At 32.0% G+C, this 22,319-nt stretch overlaps 1 long non-coding RNA gene across 1 annotated transcript; it reads left to right on the forward strand.

The window, feature by feature from the left end:
- The first annotated feature begins 1,778 nt into the window (after positions 1–1,778).
- Positions 1,779–19,173, forward strand: LOC128234939 (uncharacterized). Its single transcript, XR_008261073.1, has 3 exons — positions 1,779–2,168; positions 16,591–16,697; positions 16,964–19,173. It is a non-coding gene; the product is annotated as an uncharacterized LOC128234939 (long non-coding RNA).
- Positions 19,174–22,319: the final 3,146 nt, after the last annotated feature.

Below are 22,319 nucleotides of genomic sequence, written 5' to 3' on the forward strand. Positions count from 1 at the left end.
TTATAACAATGATTAAGGCTAATCATAATGAACAACTCAACATTAATTTCGTGAGACTATATTACCATTTGCACTTGCAACGGCACCGGGACATTAATGTTTAATGAACTTTCGCAACATTTGGTGAATTTTTGTATTGTCGTATTGTACCCCCGCCAAAAGCATTGCCGTTGATAAAATATTCCTAGAATTTGATTATTTGAGTTTTTTTTTACTATATACGTACTTAATATAATAATATTGTTCATAATAAAGGTTTCACCTTTTTACTAGAGTACTTACTTACATTGAATATGCATTACTCAAACAACAAACAAAGTGACAATCGTCTCCTATATCACCATTATCAAAGTGAAACTAAAAGGCAAGAAATTTATTAAGTAATCAAAGGCCACCGGCCCAAAATACGTGACGAGTTGTGTCAAGAAAATGAATTTAAGCAAATATCCAAACATGATGGTTTCCCTTTAATTGTTAATTTCTAAACGAAGATGATATACATAGAAAGACAACTTACTTTGAGTATCATTATTAGTTGTTTTAATAAGGTTATAAAAGTTATTTAAATCTATTCCAGCATAGCACAAATTAAACAAATATTGTCTTCTTATATTATCATAAATTGTTGTTTATAGCAGTTGAATAAATATCTTATTACGTAGTTAATTGAAATAGAAATTAAACTGACAGAAACTTCATAATATTCCAAATATCTCTATATTGTCGCTTTACAACAGCGTCATTAAAAGACACTTTTTCATATTCCTGTCATTCCAGATATCTGCCGTACTAGAACGTTTTAATTAAATATTTCATTCAGGGAATAAAACAAAGTTTTAAATAGTATAAAGTTCTCTAAAAGCTCATTTCTTCAGCCTTTCTGGTATAGGCTTTGAAGGATAATTGAACTGTACGAGTGCCAAAAGGGATCCGTTTTAAAGCCTTTTCTAACATAGTCTTTAAATAAAAGTTGAACCTGTATCTTGTAAGATTTAATATCACAGCCTGGGCTGAATACGCTAACATGTGTCTGTTGAACAATAGGGTATATATTCATCAGCTTTTAAGTCCATGTTGCATTTGACATTAAAAGGAAACTATAGGGACGGCTCTTTATCAAACGGTGTGAAGTGCATCAAGGGAAAATCGAGATTTGAAAGTAAAAAAGTGTCATTAGATATAGACATATATAACTAGTTTGCTTTTAACCCATTCATTGATCGATCTTTGATTACGAACTCAGTTGGTGAGATTTGTTTGAAAATACTTCAATCAATTGTAAAAATAAGAAATTATAGTTTTATTGTAATATCAACCAATGCATTCCCAAATGCATTTGAGTTAAAAGATAATGTTTAAGGTGATAAATATGCCGCCCTTTTTTTCAAAAGATTTTCTAAAGATACATGGTCGTGCGTATTTCTTCGTCTGTTTGCCGGTCATAGTTTTCTGTGTGCATTTACATTGCTTGGTTGTCGCATGATGTTTCATTTTGTAAACCGGGGACTAACGCCTGTTAACAGAAACAATGAAAACAATTGTTATTGCCACAACTTAATTATCTAACACACCTACAGCGAATACTCGATAGCGCATGTAGTAGTTATTGAATTAAATCAATTACTAGACGAAAGATATTTGATGAGGCAACTAATAAAGAACATTCGATAGCACACTTCATTATACACCATCTTAGAGCACTCACTCCGCTGCTGGAAGAGAATAACCAATAAATTGAACATGACAAAGGGGAGCTGTTATATCGGGAAGAATATGAGAACAGACAGGTATTGCGTTCAAAATAACAGAGGAATAGAAGATTATTCGGAAAATACTACTTTTATTGAATTCTTAAGTACTTTGATTTGTAAAAGCAATGGACACCGAGGTGTGAACAGACTATGAAAGCGTTAGTTTTATAGGATAAATGGACGAGGCTCGAGGATTGTATACACTTTAATAGAATCGTGATGAAATGATTTGAAGTAATAGACTTTTAAAATGGATTTTGACTGTGTAACGGAGATTCACAGGAGATATCATAGATAAACAATATTTACGATGCACGCAGTTCATATGAGTGTAATTATACAGTCGAGATAAACAAGATCGATTCCGGATGGAACTGCTTCAGGTGATCGCTCTTGTGAGCACACTTTCAACAATAGGTAATATCACCACCTTCATTTAAAAATGAATTTACAACAAAAGACGAAGATTTTTTTATTAACTTTAAGTTAACAGCCCATGAGTTACATATAATATAAACATGTACATTATATCAACAATATGTTACTTCTGATAATGCATTTTTAGTGTAGAAAGTTTAGTTAGAAATGGTACTGTAATAGTATAGTGTGATATAAAAATACTCACGGATGAATTTTGTAAATGACTATAAGTAATTTTGATGTGCTATTATGGAGCTTAATAATGAATGTTAAAAATTAATCTAGAAGCCGAATGATATAACAGTTTTATGAACCTACTGGGAGTTTTTTGGGAGTATGACGTAGTTGTGTACGTTTCATTATTATCAAGGCACAGTTTCATACAATCCGAATCTATTGTTTCTACGACATATGTCTTCAAGAATGTATTTAATACGTCCTAATGCTAAACACATTTTATATAAATACCAATTTATTTGAGCTCATTTTTGTAAAATAAAAACAACAACAAAAACTTGCTACAGACATTGCTTATTTTGGGGTATCATGGCCCTTAATAATTATAAAATTCATGTATTGGAGTGTATACAAATATTTAATTTCGTCATAAAAGCTTTTTTATGGATATTGACAAAAGTGACTGTGATAATATTTCCACTATAATAATACACCAGTTTGTGAACACGAGTTCAGTGTCCTGGCATTCTTTATCACTTTTGACATTGTAGTTTGATTTTTTTTTTACTTTTTAATGATTCACGCATGGTTATCATGCACTTACAAAACTTAAAAAAACAGGGTTATTGTCCCGGTTTCTTTTCTTCTTTTTTTTTTTGGGGGGGGGAATGATTTACATGTTCATCCATGGAATTGAGAATGTGTTTTATCAGGGAACTGGTGTTTTTATAAATAATGACGTGGATTGAATATTATGTTATATGTTTAAATCATATATTTTTCCGTTTTATTATTCAACTTCAAATAACTAGAGATATTAAAAACATACTTAAAATCGTTACAAAAACGGGCATACGGCTTTGCAACTCATATTTTTTATGATATCCATTTAAAAATGTCCTGATTTCGGATTGGGAGCACATCCTATTTTTTTTTACAATATTTCTACTTTATGATAGTGAGATTTCATAGCTAACCAGTTGTAGATAGTTTTGATAAACTGATAACATAAAAAGTCCTGATTTTTGTTTAAAGAAACAGGCTTTGAACACCGAATATATTTGTGTTGTCCACAAGTGGGTCAGGAATTCGAATAATTTAATAGTTTTTGTTTTTAAATTTAAAATTCTGTTTAATGGAACTTTCTCAGCTCTAGTTATTTTACGTATGAACATGTTCATTTAGAGCTGCTCAAGTGCAACAATAAACATTTTGATAAATGATTTGAAAGTATTTTCATATTTGACAAATGCCAACTCTGGTGTAGATTACAAAGGAAATAATGATGAAGTGTTCATAAGTGTGTGAATATATATATAAGGAACAATATTGAATTGAGCCTGTTTCCCCGGCCCTTATTGCATGTGTACATTTGTTCCGTAACAAAACGTCACAGGAAATTAGACAGCAGTTTGGAACCACTAAATGCAGTAACCATTACATAACATCTTCTATAACTAAATTCTAGTTAAGATTTAAATAAACTCTGCTATATTTTCTACGCTGTATCAAAATTCAGGTGCTTTTAAAACGTTTTGAATATGTAGTTTTAAATCACAGTAAACTTTTAAAGTACAGTAGACAAATAATGAATGCCTGTTGAATCAGTTACATTTTGTTATAATTTGAAAGGATGTGACGTGAAATAAAAAAAAAACACTTCATAACTAAACAGTTATTTGGGCAAAGTTTGCAAAACGGGTATGTGTCTAATCTAAGTTGAAATAAGGTAGACCCAGAAATGTATATAAGTCTCCAATTGTACTACTCGAATATTGTTTTCTGATTTTTTTTAGCAAAAAGACTTACGCAATACCTATTTTAGACCAAACAAATGAGCTCAACATATTTTGTTTCGTTGGTCACATAAGCGGCCGATTGTAAGAGGAATTATATTTATGGAGGAGCAATATAAGGCAAATACATATTATTTGAAGCCAGACTCTCAAAGGAAAACTTATTTTATTTTACAATAAAATGTAAATAGACTGGCGATAATCCACAACACAAATATTCTCAGTGCACAATCAGACAACAAAAAATCATAAACAACATTTTTAAAAGGCTTTCAGAAAGACATCAAAGGCTATAAGCATTTTTTAACTCAAACCATAAACCATAAACTAAGTATTGTTATGTTGGCAGTCTCCGTTTGACAGTTATATAAACAAAAGTGGTTGTTAAACACTAGCCAACCGTATAAAACATGAACGAATTGTACGCAGGTAAGTTGTATGCTAGTCTACACCTACAAATGAATTGATTAGTTAATATTACTTTCGGATAAATATGAACCAATATATTAACATTTTATAAACGAAATAATTAACAAGGTTGATAGAATATACAAATACAGGTCGTTATGATGGCCATTCTAACTACAACAATCGAAACCTCCGGTTATGCAGATCAAGTTTTCGTTTTTCTTGCATCAAATCCTATCAAACCCTTTGACAGTCAATTACACAAGACTCCCTCTGTTCATGAACTTGTTCTCAGAAAATGACATTTGAGTCTGGAATTATATTTCTAGTCAATCTTGTTGTTACCGACCGTCTGAAATTATTTTTCTTTCGCTACTAATTTCTACTTATTTCTGTGTTTGGTTGAGAAAATGCAACCTTGAACTACATACGGCAAACACCATTAGTTGTATTTAGCATTTAATGTGTCAATAATATAAATTATACATTGATGTTAATTGATGTAAACATTTTATATATCAAAGATTCCCTACAATGTATGCAATATTAGTGCGAGTACATAGATAGTGTAAATAAAATCACTAAACGTTTGTATGCCCATTAATACAAAATGTCAATCGAGCTTAAGTTGTAAACGAGATTTTTTTACGGAATGTTTATTTTCCAATGATGATTATATTACACAAATGTCTATTCAGTGAAGTATACACATATTCATTACTTTTCTTATTATAAAGGGATACAAGACAATTCAATTATCTTGGTTGAGATGTCCCATAGCATCTCCATGATAAAATTATTCAATATAATTCACATTAGTTAGTTAACCTGAAGGCAAATTGTGTTTAGTACGGTTCCTAAAACGGCATAGACTGTCAACGTTTTTCAGAATGCTCTCAATAACAGATTATGGGCAGATATTTTTCATGAAGTAAGAAGTTTACTATTCCTTGAACTATGAAGTTAATGGAAAGTGTCTGAAATGCTACATATTATTCTGAAAAAGGATGCATTTGAATTTGCCAGCTTCGATCTTTTTCTTAAAACATTGGTATTGCAATTATAATAACATACATATTTTATTGTTGTTTTTTTAAGTAGAGACGCGTGGTCGGGACCTCAGGAAATACTTCGATATAACGAATATTTGATATTATCGAAAAACAAAACATTTAATACCCAACTCAAAGACATTTGAATCCGAACAAGTTCTCGCTGATATTTACATTGAACCATTGAACATTATTTTAGAGAAAAATGTAATTTTATTTGTTTTTCTTCTACTACATTTTAACGTTTATTGATAACACTAAAACATATTTAATATTATATAAACCATGATACAAGTTAAAGGCAATGTTGATAATATGTTGGGTAATTGCTTCTTTTATCTGATTACCTTCTCAACTTCTTCGTACTTCTCATTGTATGATGTTTCTGACATTTTTATGTTGTACCCAATTCTCCCTATGGAAGATTCTAATCGACAAAATATTCCTCCGGAGTTTATACCTGGGCACATATAGCATGTTGGAATTTATTGTTCCTCTGCTCATTTAAGGATTGTAATCACATTTTTAAATTGTCCATATTTTCAACGCAACTTATCTCAAAATAGCTCATTGCATTAAACATGTACTAATCTCCATATCAAATACAGCATATTCAAAGATATTACTTAAGGCAACAAATCTTTTTAACAGAAGAGCAAAACTATATAGCAGATAAAAAATGAGATATAAAATCTTAAGATGTTTGCATTTTATTTAAATTTTGAGGGGTTAATGGTTAATTGTTTTTAGTTCTTTTCTCTGATTTTCGGACATTAAATTGACATTTTGTTCGCTTTATACTTAATACGGAACGATGCATCAACATATTGTTGGGACAGCCATATTGAATCAATTGGTATATATTGTAGTATATATCAGCATATGGTTGGGGCAGAGGCTTGGAACGGTTGGCCCATGTTGACATATAACAACATAGAACGACTGGCAATTTTGCAATATACCAACACTCAGTTGGGCTTAGAACGTACGGTTTTCATTGAATATCAACATATCGTAAGGTTTTCGCCTTGAAACGGTTGGCCTTAATTGTAGTATGTATCACCATAAACATGTATTGGAGTTTTCGCCTTGAAACGGTTGGCCTGTATTGTGTTGTAGCAACATATAGAGGAGTTTTCGCCTTGAAACGGTTGGCCTGTATAGCGGTTTGTAGGAATATAAACAGTAGTTTTCGCCTTAAAAAATGGCCTGCATCGTGGTTTGTAGCAACATATACAGGAGTTTTCGCCTTGAAACAGATGGCCTGTATGGTGGTTTGTAGCAATATATACAGGAGTTTCGCCTTGAAACGGTTTGCCTGTATTGTGGTTGCTTGTTTCTGTAGCTTTTCGCATAAATATTGTAGCAACATATACAGGAGTTTTCGCCTTGAAATGGCTCGCTTGTATTGTGGTTTGTAGCAACATCTACAGGAGTTTTCGCCTTGAAACGGTTGGCTTGTATTGTGGTTTGTAGCAATATAAACAGGCGTTTTCGCCTTAAAACGGTTGGCTTGTATAGTGGTTTACTTGCCAGATATTTCATTGAATGTTTGAATCAGGAATGAGGCTTACGGTGTTGAAAGGTCCAACTTAAGTAAATTGATCAGAAATGTTTTGTACAAAGCAAAGCAATAAGTAAATTGCCGCCCTTTTATGCAATTAGTGCGGAATTTTTGAAGCGAATAACATTAACCCGGCACTCGCAAAACTGTACTCCGTTTTCAATTTTAAATGACTAACGCATTAGGTAGTATAAAAAGATTTACTTATTTATTATATTGTATCCATTTGCTAGTTCCATTAAATGCTATCGTTTAGAATATTCACAAAGTTCACGTTTGTTTCCATGTTCACTCAGTAAAGGTAAATACACTGAACAATATCTAAGCTCTTGTCTCAGTCCGAGATTTGAAAAGTGACAGTAAGTAGTTCTGTGTCCAGAATCAAATATATATTTTGAGAAAAAGCGATGTGTGTATTGTTATTTTCTGTTACGAATATTTTAAAATTAAAAATAATACATTTAGTTTACACAATGATGTCTTGTGGTGTTCCGTCACTAAATTGCTCCTTGTTATCAAATGTCTTTCTTAATTGCAACGAATTCATGAAATAAATAATTTCGTAATATTTGCAGAGGATACTTGTTTTACTCTCGATAAAAAAAACCTAAAAAGAAAATACAAATTTTTAAATTAGTTTAATTTTCGGCTCAACCCTATCCACTCAAATACATGTTGTAGGCCTTTAATCATTCTTACCCTTGCAAAAAAAACACAATACGCTTTGTTAAACTAAGCTTGCAAACAGTTGGTGTTTTGCTTTGCACAATGTACGGCGAACAATTTGTTAACAAGGTCATGACGAATGCATCCGAAAACGGAATTAACTGAACATTTGCATACCGTTTAATTTCAATATTTAAAGTGTTTAAAGTATTGTTGAGGTCGAAACAAATAATATAAATATCTCAATATTATAAATGGTAGAGTTTTTTTTTCGTGCATAATAAACCTTGAGAATGTATTGCCAAGTTTAATTTCAACATTAGACGCGGTCCGAAGTTTTCATAGTTCTTTGAAGATATTCTATATATAGCACATACATACGTCATTTCAGTATGTGTGGCAGCTATTTTTCGTAGGAAAGTTTTATACAACATTAGTTAAAAGTCAGCATTTTTACGGCAAAATTGATTAGATCAAAGAATAGATAGGTGCCAAACTCACTATTATCAGTCAGCGGCGTATTTTCTTCCAGGCGATTGCTTCTGGTTAAAGATAGATATATGTCTTTATTGTAAAACGTTATTTCAAGTAGCAAACTGTTTCACTTTTTTACTTCAATCTTATCTTACCTTTTAGTTAGATGGTCCTGTGGCTTTTGACCAATAATCGTATTCATGTGGTCGGAAGACTTTTCCGAAAAAGTGGAATTACAACAGATCTGTGATGGAGAATGCCTTTATTATGATGCTCAGGTCGTTTCTACAAGAAAGCATGTTTCATGGAACGTATGATTTACTCTTGGGAAACACTGTTCCTAAGAATTAAATTAAGATTAATTTTACGGCGTTTTAATTTCTGAATTTCCCTACCTACCTTGTATTGTTTGGGTCAAATGCCTTTCCCATCCACTTTGTACCGTACAGTTCACTTAATTGGACATTCAAACATTGTTGATTGAATTGTTCTTTCGTTTAACCTGTTCTGATACTCATGTATTCAAAGGGGTCCTAACTATTTAATATCAAGGATTAACCAAAACATTATATTGGAATTCCCTTAATGTTTGTTTTTAAACGTTTAGTGATTAGAATTGCACCTGTGCTTATAGTGAAAGTATAATAAAATGAGTGTAAAGAGGTATCCTTTAATTATGAGTTTATTTTATAACAGAATATAAGATTATTGAATAATGTTTGTCATATTTTCTTCAATGTTTGGTTTATACAGACACACGCAGTAGTTCTAATAAATGGAATATAAAACGTCATGAAAATATTAATTTCAGATTCCAAATCAAGATTTGCAGCATGTGCTATACCAGGACAAAAAACTTTCCCAAATGAACTATATTAACACAGAGAAATAACCTCGTATAACTGGGCAAGAAAGTAAGAGCTCAAATATAAAAGCAATTCTTGTTTAGTGTAATAGAGTATAAGGATAAATGATTGAGTAAAGAATTTATGAATGGTGTTTCCATCATAACCCGTGTTTTGAATGAAGTCGTTGCTTTCTGTACGCCTTTTGTAAAAAAAAACTTTATCATATTAGGGTCTGATTGTTCGCCAAGAAATGTGTTTTTATTGTCTGCATCTGATAAATAATTCATTAATGTCCTCAGTCCATTTAAACGCGAGCAGGAAACTTCAATTTTCACTATTTATCTTTGTGTTTTACGTTTCTATGGTTTTCTATGGTAATCCATTAGGGAGATTTATGATAAAATCTTTTTCTATAAACGCTAACGTTGAATGGACATCACAACATTAATATAAGAATTACATTATCATTTGTACTTTCTATTGAACAATGACAATATCATCCGGTTCCTCCGAGTTGGCGGGGTGTTTTTGCCGTATTTTAACCCCGCGAGCGGGATGTGTATTTTTTTATTTACATATCTTCTGCCTCACGGTGGACAGGTGGATTTTCGTATTTTATAAGTTTTGTACCGAAAAGGTGAAGACACAATATAATTGAAATGAACCATAGTCAACGTAATATTGTTTGGTAAGCGATGAAATACTCAAAAACTGGTTTTGAATCTTAAACCTCTAACAGCTAATGGGGATGTGGAGGTTTTGTGTGATATTATGATTGTAGGTTATAAAGTGTACAAATACAACCCGATATTGACCACTACTGATATTTCATGATATTTTGATAGTACCAGAATATTCCATATGCAGTTTAAAGAACTGAAAATATTCAAAACGACGAAGGGTTGTTCCCGCATCTACCATTAACTTCCGTTGCCCCTAAGTACCTTTTACTCGGAAAAGCCAATGCATTTCATGACATTATTGGTTTAGGTAGTTTAATCACTTTAATTACGTAGTCAGTTCGTATTGTAAAAAATCAACAATTGCAAATTATAAATCTTCCATGTTTGCTTATTATAAAGCAACAAAACGCAATAACACCAAACCCAACGCAATAACAAGACAGTAGGTCAAAACTTATTTCAGATATCTTTACGAGTATGTTTTGTCACATGTCATCATCCAAAACAAACTGTCAAATTTACTTGATAAAATGTGAAAATCCCGTAAAATTACCTGGTCTGTTGCAAGAAACAGCTACAAGTACCACGTTTAGGAATGTTACTCACTGCAAATGTTTCAGGGCTATGTGATTATAGTATTGTGTTGATTTTATATATTCATGCTCCGCTTGTTATAGCATAGCAAAGATAGCAAACTCTACACGGCGTCGCTAGTGTTTCATATTCAACTACATGTGTCCCGATCAATAAACAGTACGATAAAAACTACAAGGACACTCCAGGTAGCCTCAAACTTAACCATCCTGATGTGCAAAAGCCTGACAGGGACTACACTATATATCTTCCAGAAATAGACAAAAGTGACGAATATGTCATCTTGAATTTTAAATTGAAATCAAGCTGATCATAATACAATAATACAACCATAATATATGCTTGTTACACAAGATAACGTTTTCAGTATTCCCTTTTCAATGATCGAGATGTTGTCAAGTCACAAATCATAGAAAATAATATATTATTTTATGCTAGATTCAAATAAGCAACCGGAAATTAAGGTTTGTGATATTGTTCCGTAGAAGAAAAATCTAACGTATAATAGTGGAAGATAATTATACGATAAAAAACACTTAAGTATTAATGTTATTGGCTTACATCAGCTTTAAGGTCAACACTTAAAGGTATTAACCTTATCATTAGTCAATAACATTTTTATATTATTTTAAAAAATATACACAGATATATATACATTATTAAATGCCGACAAAAGAAAACCAGTTGAGAGTACTTGCTGTTAATCAACAATGCAATGCGTCCAAATAGTTCTCTTGTTCTGAATAGTATCTTTGCAATATTGACATACCAATAAATTAGTTTTTATAAAAGCAATGCTTGATTGAACGCTCAGATTTTTTATTCAGTTTGACATCTAAGAGACTTCCGAAAAGTGTCTTCAGTACGTTTTTATGTTAGCAATATACATTCATTCACATCTGTTCATTCAGTATAATTAACTGCACGGAATTTCATTAAATTATTCCATCAAGAAAAGATGTTGTCATGTGTACTGACCTCAAAATATATAGCACTGGATCCGATTTCTGTATGAATCAAGTTTACCATGCATAAACACCAAAACGGCCGAGAAAAAAATACATGTAAGATGTTTATTGTTTGTTTCAGTTTAAGATAGTAATATTGTAATATATTTACAAGGAATACCAAATAAATTGCCAAAAAAATCATAAAAGCTGAAAAAAGTGTATGCGAACGCAAGGTTTTGTTTCGATAATTGCTTAAAACTGTGAAACAACTTTTTTATATCACTGTCAAATATCTATAAATCATCGGAAAGCATATAATAAACAAATATGACTAGTTTCACATATTCCCTACAGTTCATAATAATATTTATGCGAAAGCTACAGAAACAAGCTCAGTAGCAAAATGTTTAAACATAAACCCGGTTTAATGGCACAGGTTTTTATAAACCGAATTAGATGTTCAATGAAAGGTAACTTCATAATATCAAAACTATTAACATTATTTCCTGTATTATTTCAAACGGTTCTTGTTCGGGAATGGTGACGATATCGAAAGGGTTGTATGCTTTTATCCTTTTTGCTCCTTTTTCACCCAAATCATGCAATGCTGTCCCTTAAGGACATCTTCATTTGAAGCTGGCTAATCAGTTTTCCGTCATTCCCGATATCCACCGTACAAAACAATTTTAATTAAATCCTTCAACCAGGGAGTTTAGCAAAGTTTTTAACAGACTGAGTATGAAACACCCAAAGAGTTCCGTTTCTTCAGCCTTTCCTGACCATGATAAGACTTTGAAGAACAATTGAACTGTATAAAGTTCCGAAAGGGTTCCGTGCTTCAGAATGATCTGACTTCAGCTTTGACGGAAATTTGGATATGTATTTAATATTACTCTTGTAAGCTTTAATAACACAGCCTATGTCAAAAACGGTTATATATGTGTCTGTTAGATTCGATATTCGTATCAGCTTTACAAGTGGAAGTTATCATCTACAAAAAAAGAAACGGAAGAGACGAGTCTTAAACAAATTGTGTATAGGTGACGTTTGCAAGTTCTGCGTCTTTCGTTTCGGTATGCCTTCGCCTTGTGTTTTGTTTAGGGTATAGCTACTGTGCTTGTCTCTGTATAAAGAGCTGTTTCCTTTTTCCAAACAGGTAACTAAGTTTGGTGTTTGTGTAGTCTGTTTGCCGGTCAGAGTTTTCAATGTGCATTTAAATGGCTTGGTTGTCGCATGATTTTGCAAACTTTGTAAACCGAATACATAGGCCTTAAGTCATTAAACAGAAACAGCGAAAGCAGTTGTTATTACGTAAACATAGTTATCTGAAAAACACTGAATAGCCGAAAGCACAAGTAGTAGTAATTGGATCTTATCAATTACGAGACGAAAGTTATTTGATGAGGAAACTAATACAGAATATTCGATAACGCACGTCTGTATACAACATCTTGAAAGGCTAACTCTGCCTTGGAGAGAATAAACAATAAATGAAGAAGACAAAGGAACTGTTATATCAGGAAAAATATGATACCAGACAGGTATTACGCTCAATGTTCTGTGAAAGAGAGGAGAATTCTGAAAATCGTAGGAAAAAATATTAAAAATTAATTTTATAGGATAAATGGACGAGGTTTTTGGATAGACAACTTTATCGTAGAGTGGAGTTACGCGTTGATGTATAAGAAAATAAATTGGTTTTAAACTGTGAATTGGGGATATATGTGTCATCGATTCAGGATGGAGCTGCTTCAGGTGGTCGGTCTCATGAGCACACTTTCAACAATAGGTAATCCCACCTTTACTATACAATGAATCTAAAGTATGTTACATCAGGCAAAGCCATTGAATATATAATAGCTCAGTTAGTAATGGACACAAATTGTATACTGTTATATAAACTACTCACGAATGGATTTCAAAAATGATTTATAAATCAGTTCGATTCGCTTTATGGTATACTAGTAATATGTCAACACGTTGATCAGGTTACATTATATTAATATGATTGTATTAATTAATCTCCTCTAAAGTATTTTTCAGTATGGCGTAGTGGAGGTTGTTTCTCTAGTATGGATGTTCAGTTTCAAACAATTCGAAATTCTTAACAAACATCAATACAATTTGTGTTAAATGCATATATTTAATAAGTTGTACATAAGTTGTACATTAAACCGCCTCAGTAATTGTACATTAACATATCGATACGTTTCGTTTATTTGTTAAGAAGTGTAATGATAGTTTGAAGTAAATTTGATTCTTTATCAATTGCATTACTTTAATACATCAGATTCAAGATTCAAAACGTATGTTATATAATGTGAATACATGCGTGTTCCCCCTGACATGAAATATATTGTTTTACAATTCAACATATATACACAACGATAACATGATAACGTGAAAATAGAAATAAGATATTTTCAATAAAAACAGTCATTTTAATAGTTAAGTTAAAACTGAGTATTGTCTCATGCATACAAAGTATGATGATGGACAACAAACACACACGATGTACGACGATTATGTTCATGCCATGCTGAACGATGATACATATATCAAGTAATATTTCGTTGCCTTATTATTATCAGATAACAAAATTAACACTGTTTTGGCGATGTATATATGCTAATGAAATATATTTACACAAAATAAGTTGGACGGTATACTTCGTGTCTTGCATGAGAGCAAAGCATTGCCTCATACTAGCGTCAAATTGGTATTTTATTAAAACATGTTTCACGTATATCGACATGTACATTACAGATACAAACAAAATGAAATTCCTCTTTTATATCACCATTACTTCAAATACAATATCTACAATATCATGTATTATGTGCAAATCTATTGTTACCATAACGACAAGTTTCAAAACGTAACTGGTGAGAAGAAAGTGATATTAAATTTAGCTAAATGAATTCGGTATTTTGAAGTTCCTTCATCGCAATAAGACCTTTCGAAAGACTTAATTTAATAAGTACATATCAGTGACTTGTTATGAACCGACATTAATCTAGATTTAATAAAGTGATCGGTTAGACGTCTGTTAAAAACTAGATTGAAAGTTTAAAATCGAACAATTCAGCATTGATTTGAAATCAGAAATGCGCCTTACATTGTTTTAATTTTTTTTTTTGATATTTAAAAAACGCATTAATAAAACTATCTTAAAATTATTACTTATCTGACCGTTTTAAAGTAAAAAAGTAAAACGGATGTTTATAAAGAAAAAAAAGAAAATCTAAAAAGGTATTTGTGGGTTTTGTTTGAATTTTTCTATTTTCTAGGAACATCATTTAATTAAGTTCCTAAAACATAACACTCTGGAAAAGAAAGTCATCATGTGACAATATTGCGCAACAGCAAGAACGGAAATCTCAAATCTGTCGCCGCCAATTATGATTGATATTTTGTTATTCAGACCTAATTTAGAAATACATGTGGAAACTGTGAACGGTATGGACATATATTGTCAATATTCAAATCAGTATATTTCCATATAAAAATAAAATACACATATCTTTTGTTTTACATGATGTGTCAAAGTAGGCGGAAGCTTTTCAGACAGAAACGAGCTGCAAAGGAAGAAGATTTCCTTCGTTCATGATATTTTTTTTATAAAACTTCCCTTTTGCGTCCGGTATAACTTTAATTAGAACAATACAATGAAAATTAAACGAACAAGCCCAGTAGTATTGTGTTTTTTTTATCTAAACCTGTTTTGAGGCACAAGGCGAGGGCCCAAAATACTTTGAATACGCATCACACATGCATCAAAATAGCTTTCAATAAATGATAGCATTACCGCACTAGAACCTTCTTCTAAGCTTGTATGAGTTCATACTGTACGTTTTCAAAAAGCAATTCATTCCACTTTTTATCTTTCTTTCCATATACAATATTTATATAAAAAAACTACAGACACTAGTACAGGAGTCTAAAGTTTAAACATAACCCCCGTTTAAATGCAAAAGGTCAACACCACAGACATAGAACACAAACACAATCAAAAACCAGAAACATTGAAGGACAGCACAAAACTCCATAAAAAACACAGTATATATATACTATTTAAAAATTAGGTTTTTTTATCAAGGATTGTTAGGTATCGCATTGGTTGGAACGGTCAGTAAATTAACTGGGGTTTTAAACTAGTTTGTGTACAGTCTGATCAAAAGAGTGCGTTTTTTAAGTTATCCTGTTGTTATTCACCAGATTTATGTAATTATTGTCTTATTATTAGTTTATACATACTTTTAATTGATTTCTGAGGCTACCTCGTCTATAATGTAAGGACAAGCATTTTCTTTTTACTATACGACTTTAAATCTTTAATTTACGACATGTTTCATTAAACTGAAGTAAAACTGTTTTAGATATAGTTAGCCTCATTCGTCCATTAGCATCGAAACGTCTATAATGTAAGGACAAGCATTTTATTTTTACTATACGACTTTAAATCTTTAAATAACGACATGTTCCATTAAACTGAAGTAAAACTGTTTTAGATATAATTAGCCTCATTGGTACATTTGCCAGAATGATCGAAACGACATCATTTCAAGAAAAGAAGTTTCATAGACATTTGTAGACAAGGTCATTGTTAGTAACTTCAAGTATAACCAGTAGGATATACTGTCATAAGATTAATATAAAAATAAATAATATTGGCCAATAAACGAAAAACAATACGAGTTGTAAATTCTGCTGATGCACTGGAGTTGTGTACCACCAAGAAAACATGTTGATCACAATGCATGATGTGTTCCCTTCAACAATAATTGTGCTATTATCAAAACACATGTGTATAGTTTTGTTTTCCTCGCAGACATATTATTCCCGGTTGAATTACTGAATGTCATAAATCACTTTGATCCTTTATGTACCTATCAATGTTTTACCCCATCAGGGGTAGCTAGTGGGGTTTAGATATACGGATTTTAGACAGAGGGTGATTCCAAATAGACCGATTTTTCCACATTCGGTTAGACTTTGAAGAATCTTTTCTTAAGGAAATATTTGCATTATATAAACAATGCAGTTTGTCTAAATCCCCTTGGTGTGCCTATATCACAATAGCATTGAATGTTTCCAATGGAAGCACAGGGTAGTTCCTTGATGGTCACTGGCTAACAGCAATCTAATCTACATACCGGAACAACTCTGGCATTTGAATGTAATATTACCAGTGTTTTTTTTTTCAGTTGAAGGTCTCCATTGCTGGCACTGTATCGCTGACGACTGCTCTGACGACCCGAGTGGAAACTAAAAGGCCACAGAGAAATTGTGTATCGCTGAGCAAGCATGTCAGGTACGATATAATTTAAACGAAACCAAAGTATTAGTCAAATGTTAACAAAGGTAAAAAAAAACTTTATTTATGAAAGGTATGGCATGTTGATAACATTACATGATATCAGGTTTTAGTCTGTTTCAAGCGCATGCTACATTTATAATGAAAGATGTTTAACAACCAGAAAAAAGTACCATCTGCTTCGCCTTATTAAGACAATTATTTACATGCTATATTTTGAAATCATCGTTTTCCATTTTGTTTTCATCTATTTATTTTTTCAGAAAGTATACTTTGAGATGCTAGAAGAAACTGAAAGGGGCAACTTTATTCACACGTCGACAGTACGAGGCTGTTCAAGTGGGTGTAAGTCACGTAACGACTTTAGAAACTGCACGCATCAACAACGAACGTCACGTGGATGTGTCCGGAAGGACTGTTGTAGTGATACTGACCTGTGTAACAGTGCAAACACTTTGCAGATTGGTTTGTCATTGCCTGTGATCATGATTTTTGCAATAGAGCAGGCATTGTGAAGATGTGTGTAATTTTCTGTGGTGATGGTGATTCGCGTAGCGATGCAAACGTTGTGAGGATTGCTGTGTCTTTTTCTGTGAGGAATTTGTAACGGTGCAACTATTGTGTAGATGAGCTTGTGATTTGCCTTGATTATTAAGATTTCTGTAACACTAAAAACATTGTGCAGGTGCGTGTGTAATTGTTGTAATCCTGCTGATTTGGCGTATAATGTATTAACTTGTGAGCATGCGTGAGTTGTGCCATAGTCTGATAAGTGTAACATATAATGATCGTCACCTATGGTCTGTGCTTAGAGTCATTGTGAAACAGGAAAAAACGAGTAAGATTGTTTGTGATCATTTTATCACGGATTGATAAATTATGATGATGAATCAGTTGTTGTGTGTGAACAGTTCAGTAACACACATTTGGAAACATTTTTAAAAAGTTTTCAACTTGTGTACTGTTCAATACGGTTGCGGCAGCAAAGATCGAAACTTGTTCTATAAACATACATACTAAGGTGAACGGATCATATATGATTTGATGTTATTTTCGATGTTGCTCCGGTGTTTTGTTTTCTTTTGTTTTGATGTGAAAAATTTGTTTTGGCTTTACAACATCAAATTTTAATGATTGATTTCCATTGCATGCAAATATGTTTATATTTCCTCTTAAAATAGACATTTCGTGTATAAATGTCAAAAATATTGCACCTTTACCATGCAAGAATTTACCATACTAAAACAAGTTGTTTTTGGGCATTGTTAAGATTGTTTATCGAATCTAATATAATCTATTTATTTCTTTAGATAGGTAGGAATCGTGATTTGGCTTCATTAAAGCAAATTTAAGTGATTAAGTTCTTTTTCATCTCCTAGAGATGTGAAGCCAAGAACGTCTGGGTTGAGCTATCTCTAAAAGAGTTTATATAAAGTTAGTAACAAACAAGATACAACTTACAACGAGTTTAGGATTTTACAAAACTGAAGAAATGGCCTTTGGGCGTTGTTAATATCGAATATGGTGATTGACTGATACCGTAGAGACGTGTTTGGGTATTGGTCAACTTCAAAAAATGACATTGAATATTATTGAATTCATGGTTCGCAGAATATTGCTTTATACTTAATAAAAAATATTCTGATTAAGATATGTTTGCCGACATTGACGTGAATAATTAAGGTAAATAACTGATATGAGCAAGGGAAGTACTAGACATAAATGACTAAATGAACATGAAATTTACGAAAATGACAAATTCTTAAGAAATACACTTAATAAATACATAAATTATAAGGATATGCCCTTTATTACAAATTCGGATAATGTAGACTAGCTCTAGAAAATCGCATTTTCAAAATCTATATTTTGTAAAAGATGTTCTGCTTTAGTAATTGGCCGCTTTTCACATTGAAACTTGCTCATTTTAAGTGGATACTATATTTAAAAGATAGCTGCATATATTAGACGCACACTATAAAAATTAACTTGTTTATTTAGGAGCAAGCGTAGGATTGAATACTTGTAAGCTATTTTGATCGCCTATTGAACTCCTGTTTTGATGACCGTTCCAATGCGGTAATCCCAAATATTTATTTAAAGATACAAAGTTTATTTTCTATGAATTTGTCTTTGTTGTATTTCGACTTTGTGTTTCTCTCGTTAAGTGACTTTTCCGCCTCTTACCAGTTTCATCGTTATAATATGGGCTTCCGGGATTGTCCCCGTACTTCTCAATGTTTAATTTAGATTTTTCTAGACAGACTTCTTGTTGTAATTGACCGGAAATTTTTAATCGATATTTCTAGTTGAAGGCCCCTCTATTTTATTTTAAACTTATTATACCCCCTGAATCAAACATTATCAGTATTTATTTATTTGATAAATAATGTGTTGCTATATATAAAGATCTACTTAGGTTTTAATACATGTTTAAGAAATATTATGCAAAATAATCGGTCGGTTCCCTCTCAGCAGAATCCATCCGGTAGCGATGAAGTTTTAACTGACATTATTGCAGTGTTTAATGAGCGTTCAAAATATAAATAGTTGTATATATTAAAAAATGCCCTTTTTGTTTTGCATTCATCGTTATTATTAAAACAAATTAGTCTTGCTTAGGCTTACAATATCTATTTAAAAGCTTAACGACTCAATTATCCGAACCTAAATGACCCGAATGATATTTCCATTGCGTTAACCAACATAATAGAATCTCTGAGTTACAATTCTTAAAGTTCTGTTTATCGAATAAACGTGGTGTTCCATATACAATAAACATAAACTTAATAAACTAAATTAACGGCTGATACCTTCATCACGTTAGGAAGAGTCTATTTCAAAGTCATATAGCAGTTAGTGAATACCTTTCAACGTTAGGCGTGTAATATAAGGAATATTGATCAATTTCATTTTATCTATATACCTCATCAACTTTTCCCTAACATACTAGGTAATAACTGGCTACGTTTGATATGTTTACTGACAAAAACAAAAAAGTACTTGCTATTATGATTATCGGCGACATTTTGATCCAAAATTACTTTCGATCTCGAAATTCTGATTTATTATAAAGTGGAAATACCAAAATGTAAATTTTAACCAGACGAACAATTTTGTCTGAAAATTACTATGAATTTACAATGTTTTGGGGTAAAAATTGTACACTAAACTTGATGTCTGCGCATTTCTTTACTCAGTTTAGGTGTTAACCGTTTTGATATGGTAAAAAACATACAGTTCTTATTATTTAAAAAAGACTTTAAAATTGTATTTATGAATGATAATAGTTATCATGTGATGTTGCAAATTCAAACTTTCGGGATGTGTTATTCAAATCACATTTCTTTTGTAAGGATTCCTAAGGAATCTGGACCCGCACGTATGATTCCACAACAATTTGGGATCATTTGAATTAATATGATGTAAATAACCGAAATTGTAACCTAAATAGTAAAACAGTTATTTGGACTGTCAAAGATAGCAAAAAACTCTGATTTCAATTGAAATAAAACGCAAATATAAAAATTGCTATAACTTTATGCATTGTGTATTATTGGCCATATATTTTACATATTAGTGATAAGCAAGCAATTTTCTGTAAAATAATAGAGCAAGCTGGTCCATGATTTCTTTTTAATTGTATAATTGAAGCAGGCCGCGGTTTCGCAAATCTCCTTCGAAGGATATGAATAAGAAAGACAGTAGCGTATTATATTCTCTCCTATTATTACTTAAATAATTTTCCCTCAGATGATTTCAAAACATAGCTAACGTAAAATAATTTATAAAAACAAAACTCAACATATTTTGTTCCGTGGGTCACATAAGCGGTTGTTTATACGGAAATATCTACTTGATGGCACGGTATGATCCAAATGTATTATAAGTGAAGCCAGCCTCTTAAAGGAAAAGGCCTTTTATCATCAACCACAATCGCACAACTGAATGGAATCTAGACATTTATAAATAAATATCGCATCTTTGCAATACAATCAGTGAATATGTTATCGGTCGATGTACTAAAACACATTCATATTTTGTTCATGGCGATTTTGCATCAGAGATGAGCCAAATATTCATTACGTAGTATTAACCATGATCAGTATGCTTGGATCCGGTTATCTTAAAATCGGCCTAGACGAAATAGTCAATGAAAACCTTTGCGGATAATTATCTTGAACGTTTAGCGTTTCATAAAAAAGAGACTGATGACACTAGTCAGAAATCAATCAGATGCAGACAATGAGAAACCCTTTATTACAGGCTGTGATATTATTTGTGACTGCACTTGGTTGAGAAAATAAAAACTTGAACTCCATCAACAAACATCTTAAATTGAACTTTATTATTTAATTTGTCAACACTCTAAATATAATATAATTGTTAATTACTGTAAAGATTTAAAATAACCAAGACTCTCTGCAAATTTGTAATATTAATGCAGTTACATTTACACTAAACAGACTCACCGAACAGTCAAAACGCAATATAAATGCGGATCCACGGACATTAAATAAAAGAAATGAAATCACCAAAAGTTTGAGTCCAGACAAAGGAGGTGTTCACCTTGCAGCAATTGCAAACGTAATATTGAAAATATATGATTATTTAAGAAAAATCTTTAATAAATACTTATTTTCCGATATTGATTACATAATGTAATTTACAATCAGGAAAATCAAATTATCTCGGTCTAGAAGTTTCACAAAGTTAGCATCTCCTTGATGAGATAATTCAATAAAAGTCCCTTCAGTTCATTACCCTGAACGAAAATTGTGTGTATAAGGCTTCGAAAAATGGCGAAGACTGGCGGCACGATTCAGAAGCAGATTATGGATATATACCATTGAGGAATTCATTTGACAGCGTATCTTGAACTATGTAGTTAATGAAAGGTTTAGTTTACACGTTATGTATTTTACAACGATTGTGAAGAAAGCTGTGATAGCTTATACTAAGTCACTCTCGTTGGCACGATGTTGCGCGAGAGTGTGGTCTTGTGATGTGGGGGAAACCGGAGTACCCGGAGAAAACCTACTTGTCCGGCTTGGTGACCACAAACCAAACACACATGCGCCCAGGCCGGGATTCGAACCCGGGTCGCCTTGGTGAGAAGCGAGTGCGCTAACCACTGCGCTGACCGGACAACCTGTGTAGTAGATTACATTACATTACATAATGAAATGTTTCAGGCAAGTAGTAGATTTGTTCAAAACAAGGTTGCAGTTGAATTGCCAGCTGTAAACATAACAGATAAAGGAATAATGAACAAAGTAATTGGGCGTGTTTTTATTGAATAAAGAACTGACTTGAACATTTGATCAGCTTACAGAAAATGTGTAATTTGTTCAATCTCAATCATTGTAAGCGACGTTTAGACATAAAGCAAATACAGTTATAGAAAAAGATAAATTCTATTAAATTAAATATAGATACTCATATTTCAAGTGATTTGTAAAAACGTGAGTTACTGTAAATATTATAGGACAAAACGTTTTATGAAACGGATCAGTGGTTTCGTTTGGTCCAGTTAAACATTATCTTCCAACGAGAGTTAAAACGCTGAAGAATTGTATTTATCCTGATTGAAAGGTAGGAAAGAGTCATTATCCTGAT

The sequence above is a fragment of the Mya arenaria genome, chromosome 1 (genome assembly GCF_026914265.1).
Source record: "Mya arenaria isolate MELC-2E11 chromosome 1, ASM2691426v1".
NCBI lineage: Eukaryota > Metazoa > Mollusca > Bivalvia > Myida > Myidae > Mya > Mya arenaria.